The 6901-nt window shown below is 37.3% G+C and overlaps 1 non-coding gene across 1 annotated transcript; it reads left to right on the top strand.

Annotated features, from left to right (window-relative positions):
* The first annotated feature begins 4930 nt into the window (after positions 1-4930).
* On the top strand, positions 4931-5037 carry LOC141669965 (small nucleolar RNA R71). Its single transcript, XR_012554219.1, has one exon. It is a non-coding gene; the product is annotated as a small nucleolar RNA R71 (small nucleolar RNA).
* The last annotated feature ends 1864 nt before the right edge of the window (positions 5038-6901 follow it).

Raw genomic sequence — 6901 nt, 5'->3', positions numbered from 1 at the left:
GCTGTGGTAGGATCTTGAGTATGCTCCCCCTGCATCGGTGCATCTTCCCTTGGCGTAGCCACCACAGTTTCAATAACATCAGAGTTTATTCCATCAGAGTTTACAGTATCAGGACTTAGACTTTCATGATTTTCAGTATCAGAATTTGAGTCTTCATTTTCAAATCTCAGCTGATCATGGTCAATGAAATCTTCAAGACCAGTAATCTTCTTGTCATCAAAAGAGACATTGATAGATTCCATGACTACTTTTGTTCTCAAATTATAGACTCTGAAGGCTTTTATGGAAAGTGGATATCCAACAAAGATTCCTTCATCAGCTTTTAGATCAAACTTTGATAGTTGTTCAGTATGAGTCTTGAGAACAAAACACTTGCATCCAAATACATGAAGGTATTTCAAATTTGGCTTCTTTTTTTCACCATCTCATATGGTGTTTTTCCATGCTTGTTAATGAGTGTTGCATTTTGAGTAAAACAAGCAGTCTGCACAGCTTCAGCCCAGAAATAGGTTGGAAGCTTTGCTTCTTCAATCATTGTACGTGCAGCTTCAATGAGAGTTCTATTCTTCCTTTCAATAACTCCATTTTGATGTGGAGTTCCAGGAGCAGAAAATTCCTGCTTTATTCCATGGCTTTTGCAGAACTCTTCCATTATCAAATTCTTGAACTCAGTGCCATTATCACTCCTTAAAACTTTCACAGAATCTTTGACCATTTTATCCAGATGTTTGACATGATCAATCAAGATTGACGCAGTTTCACTTTTTGTAAGCAAGAAATACACCCATGTGTATCTGGTGAACTCATCCACTATGACCAACGCATACTTCTTCTTTGCAATAGATATGACATTTACTGGACCAAATAGATCAACATGTAGTAGATGATAAGGCTCAAGAATTGATGATTCAGTCTTGCTCTTGAATGAAGATTTTCTTTGTTTAGCTTTCTGACATGAATCACAAAGACCATCAGGAGCAAATAATGTGTTTGGCAATCCTCTCACAAGATCTTTCTTGACCAGTTCATTTATATTGTTGAAATTTAAATGAGAGAGTTTCTTATGCCAATTCCAGCTTTCTTCAATTGATGCTCTACTCATCAGACAGATTGCAGAACCATCAGTACTTGTTGAAAGCTTAGCTTCATAAATGTTACCACGCCTGTATCCTTTCAGAACAACTTTGCCTTTAGATTTACTCACAATTTCACAGTGTTCTTCAAAGAAATCAACATGATAACCTCTGTCACAGATTTGACTTATACTCAGTAGGTTGTGTTTAAGTCCTGAGACCAGAGCTACTTGTTTAATTATGACATTTCCAAGATTGATATTGCCATATCCCAATATTTTTCCAATGTTGCCATCTCCATAAGAAACACTTGGGCCAGCTTTCTCCACAAAGTTTGATAGCAGGGCCTTATTTCCAGTCATATGTCCTGAACATCCACTGTCCAGAACTAGAATATTTTTCCTGTTGCCCTGCAATCACAAAGACCACTAATTATTAGTTTTAAGGACCCAGACTTGCTTGGATCCTTTGGCCTTATTAAGTTTGTTAACATTTGCAGCGGATTTAGCATCAGAGTTTATGTTAACATTTTTCTTATCAGAACTTACACTATCAGACTTTGAATCAGAATTTACACTAGAAGGAACAATGGAAACTTTCTTCAAAGAAGGTTTTATTTGATAATAATCATAGTACAAGCTATGATATTCCTTACAAGTATAAATGGAATGCCATAAACTACCACAATGAAAACAAGGATTTTGTGGTTTGTATCTAACAGACTGACTCTTAACTCCTGACTTTGAAGGTAAGGAGTTAATATTCTTATTTTTCTTGCAAAAAGAAGCCAGATGGTTAGAACTTCCATAGTTATGACATGTTTTCCTAGAAGCATCAGGAACAGGTTTATAATTATTGCTTTTATTCACACCTTCCTTTCCATTCCTATTTTTCCTAGGTGATTTTACCTTGTTTGCATTCTTAACATCTTTCAGCTTATGCTTAAGCTGCTTCTTTGTCATTAAGCCTATGTTCACTTCAGCTGTCTTTTCCTGTTTTAGTTTGTCAGAAGTTAATTCCTTTGTAACGTCTGATTTTTCATTTTCAGACTTTACAGTTACAAACTTAACAGGTTTTAACTTTGGCTTTTGCTTATCAACAGACTTAATTTCTTCAGTTCCTTTATCATTCTTATCTTCTCCATAACCTAAGCCCTTTTTCCAGTTTCCACTACTTAGCAAATTTTGAGTTATTTTGCCAGAGTTAGTCCAAGTCCTGATAATCTCTCTTTCCTTTTCTAACTCAGTTTTTAGAGATTCATTTATTTTTAGTACTTCATTCCTAACATAAAAAGCATCATCTGTATCCTTCTGAGTTTGATGGAACATGACTAACTCTTTTTCTAAAAAATCATTTCTTTTCTTAAATGCAAGATTTTCAGAAGTTAATCTTTCACATGTTAAAGTTTGATCTCTATAACTAACAAACATGGTTTTAAGATATCTTCTCAACTCATTAATATCATCAGTATGAAAAGCATAAGTAGTCTGAGGTACCTTTGTTTCAGCAGCTTCAGAACTGCTCTCAGCACTTTCTTTATCAACATTTGCCATCAATGCATAGTTTTCCTCACTTTCAGAGTCTGAGGTGTCTGTCCAGCTTTTCTGCTTTGTGACAAGAGCCTTGCCTTTGTCACCCTTTACCTTCTTGCAATCAGGAGATATGTGGCCTTTCTCACCACAGTTATAGCATTTAACATTGGTGTAATCTCCTCTGTCAGACTTTCCTCCTCTGCCTTCAGATCTTCTGAAATTCTTCTTATCAGAACTTATGCCTTTCCTGGAAAACTTCTTTTCCTTCCTGAACTTCCTGTATGCAATCTTTGTGATTCCTTTCACCATAAGAGCACACAGCTTCATCATCTCCTCATCAGCATCAGTCTCAGGCAAGCTTTCAGAATCTGAGTCACCATCACTCTCAGAACTTGATGACTCAGTATCAGACTTTATGAAAAGAGCTTTACCCTTGTCTTTCTTTGAGGAAGCTACTTTGGGGAATTCTTCTTCAGCCTTAAGAGCAACTGTCCTTGACTTTCCTCCTTTCCTCTTGCTTCTTTGTTCTATCTCCAGCTCATGAGTCTTGAGCATTTCATAGATTTTGTCAAGAGTTGTTTCATCAAGATTGTAGTTGTCTCTTATTGCCGTTGCCTTCAAATCCCAGCATTCAGGAAGAGCTAACAGGAACTTAAGGTTTGAATCTTCAAGATAATACTCTTTATCAACCAATGACAAATCATTCAAAAGTTTGACAAATCTATCATATAAATCATTCAATGACTCATTAGTCTTTGAGTCAAAGTGTTCATACTCTTGAGTGAGTATTGTCTTCCTGTTCTTCTTAATTGTGTCAGTTCCCTGACACCTTGTTTCCAGAGCATCCCATATCTCCTTAGCAGTCTTGCAGTTGATTACCCTGTTTGACATTACTTTATCAATGGCACTATGCAGTAAGTGTCGTACCTTAGTATTCTTAGCAATTGATGCTATGTCTTCAGCAGTATAATCACTCTTCTCCTTTGGTACGGTCTTTGCTGCTTCACCTGCAACTGCAACAGCGAGCTTGGTTGGTTTGTGAGGGCCTTCCTTGATTCTATCAAGGTATTCTGGATCTGTTGCTTCCAGGAACATGGTCATCCTTACCTTCCATATGGGATATTCAGATGGTCTCAGTATGGGAACTCTGATGGTCTCATACCGACTCTGAATTTGTGTCTTTGGTGGTTCCTCAGTTTTGGTAGGCTTAGTTGGAGTTTCTGTATCCGACATGATTGTGTTTGGATCTTTAACTGTATGTATGTTAACAGATAGGCTCTGATACCAATTGTTAGGTCACACACACTATAGAGGGGGTGAATACAGTGTATAGTACACTCAAATCGAACTTTAAGAACTTAAGTAACAGAAAACAAACTTTATTGAAACAATAAACTCTGTTACAGTATGGAACTGTTACCTCTCAGTGATGAACAAATATCACGAGAGCTGCTAGGGTTACAATGAATAATCTTCTCTAATAATGATAACACTTATAGTGTAAACCCTATGTCTGTGTTTATATACTACACAGTTACAAGATAATCGCTAATTGATATGGAATATAATTTTGCTTCCTAAAATATATCAATCAGATATCTTTTCTTCCAAGTATTCTATTCTTTACACAATTCCTTCTTCATGCATATCTCTTCTTATGTTTATCTTGATCTTCTTTCCTTTAATCAGTTACTGTCCTTATCTGATCGTCCTTCAGCACTTAAGTTTAGATATCTATCTTCTGATGATTATCTCCTGATAACATAAGTACTGATATCCTTAAGTCCTGACTTCCAGTATAAGTACTGATCAACAGTTAAGTACTGATTTATCCTGTTCAAGTAAGATCTGAAAGCTAAACATAAAACATATTAGCCATGACATTATCAAATATATCTAACATTGCGGTTATTAGGATGATAGGTGGCTGGCACTGGTTGCTGCGATCGCAGGAAGTTGCTCACAAACTGAGCTGATTAATTAGAGATTGCGCATTGATCAGTTTCATGGGAACCAGCACAATGCTCACAAACACTAGCGATTTGATTTACTCCATAATTAGCCAAAGTGTCCACCTTCATTGTCAAAGCTTTAAGCTGGGCAGCGATAGCAGTTGCTGCGTCTAACTCCAGAATTCCTGTTACCTTTACCTGAGTCAGTCTCTAGGAAGGATTCTGGTACTCATTAGCAGCCATCAGTTTAATAAGTTCATATGCTTCATCGTAGCACTTAGCCCACAAGGCTCTTCCTGATGTTGCATCAAACATGGGTCTAGAAGTAGGACCCAATCCATTGTAGAAATAATTAATAATCATCCAATCAGGCATGCCATGATGTGGGCACTTCCTTAGCATCTCCTTATATCGATCACAAGCCTCACACAGAGATTCTTCAGTTTGTTGAGCAAACTGAGTAAGAGCATTCCTGATTGTGGCAGTGTTTGCCATGGGGAAGAATTTAGTGAGAAACTTTTGAGAAAGATCTTCCCAAGTGGTGATAGACCCTGCTGGTAGAGAGTGTAACCAGCACTTAGCCTTGTCCCTCAGAGAGAATGGAAAGAGACGTAGCTTGATAGCATCTTCAGTCACATCATTGAACTTGAAAGTATCGCAGATCTCGATAAAATCCCTGATGTGCATGTTGGGGTATTCAATTGGAGAACCCCCAAACTGAACTGAGTTCTGTATCATCTGGATCGTGCTTGACTTGATCTCAAAAGTGTTAGCCCTGATGGCTGGTCTAATGATGCTAGACTGAATATCATTAATCTTAGGCTTAGAATAGTCCATCAAAGCCTTTATATTTTCTGTTTGATCACCCATAGCTACTACAATTGGCTCTTCAACTTTCTCTTCTTCCTCTAGATTCTCTTTATCCTCAAAACCTTCCCTACGAACCACCACAAGTTCTTCCTCAGCTTTATCCTCGAACGCGTATGCATACACCCTCACTAGACCACCTGAAATAAGACAAGGAAACAATTAAGTAACAATGTCCGAGTCAATGAACTTTAACGACACTGATGAAAAGCACATTAACTAATAATTAACACTGCAGTCCCCGGCAGTGGTGCCAAAAACTTGTTAGTCACTAAACACGCGCTAATAATACACGCAAGTATACGAGTTCGCAAGTAGTATAGAATCTTTTCTAGTTCGTTCCCACAGAGACTGTATTGGTTAACTATTTAATTTATGCACCTAAGTAACAATGTATGGTTATTATCCAATGTTAAGACGAATAACAAATTGAGATTGTTTATAATTAAGAATTATGCTAACAATTATAACTACGAGGATAAAATTAACTGAATTGATGTATATGACAAACATGGGATTCTAACTTCATTAAATACTTCATTCAATAGCCTTATTATTCTTAACCTTAGCATGCAATGGTGATGATACTAATCAGATGACACGAATATGATAAACGCCAACTTTCGTTGCACGAGTACCATTCTACCAGATATCCACAATAGATATGGAAGCTGAATAGGCACCAATTATATTAAGACCCTATATGTCTATAGAATTTGACAACATAACGGTTTAAGCACAAGTTATCTATCTTGATTACATAGGGCAAGTAAGATGGTTAAAATTACCTACGAATCATGCATGACAATTACATGAACCTATGCTAGCATGGCAAGTTCTAAATCCTTAAATTCACTTTCGCTTCATTAAGAATTAACACACTATCTTATAAGTTCGCGACGCTCATAAGACGAATACGCACAACCAATAATAGGATATCATACAATCACCACATACTAAGGCATCAAACAATTTAACTAAAGAAATCCATAAAAAAATTCGCTAGAACCCCACGATAACGATTAGCCCATAATCGGACTCATCATCAACGTGGGTTCCGATGAAAATATGATATAGAAAACGTAGTCTTTATATGAATAATTAAACCAAATACAAACAAGAGTATAGGTTCATCAAAACAAGAAACAAGCATCCAAATTACAACTCAAAACAAAGATTCACAAGAATAAACTAGATCATTTTCGCCTTTGTTGAATTGTGCTAAAGGTCTCTTGTCGTCTTCTCCTTGCGCTCCGGTCCGTCTTTCTATTAAAATGACCTAATATGAATATATATAGCAGCCCTCAACAATCTGGAAGCCTTCCCTTTCAGAATTGTATTAGAAATAAGATTCCTGAATTCGACATCGGCGCGGGCGCGCGCTATCACAGTGCGGGCGCGCTGTATTTCTGGAACCCCGGCACGGCCGCGCGCTATCACAGAGCGGGCGCGCCGTCCTTCTTGGAAAAACTCAGAT

This window comes from Apium graveolens, chromosome 6 (genome assembly GCF_009905375.1).
Source record: "Apium graveolens cultivar Ventura chromosome 6, ASM990537v1, whole genome shotgun sequence".
Classification (NCBI taxonomy): Eukaryota; Viridiplantae; Streptophyta; class Magnoliopsida; order Apiales; family Apiaceae; genus Apium; species Apium graveolens.
Note: the sequence above shows the minus strand (reverse complement) of the source record. Positions and strands in the feature narration are given on the sequence as shown.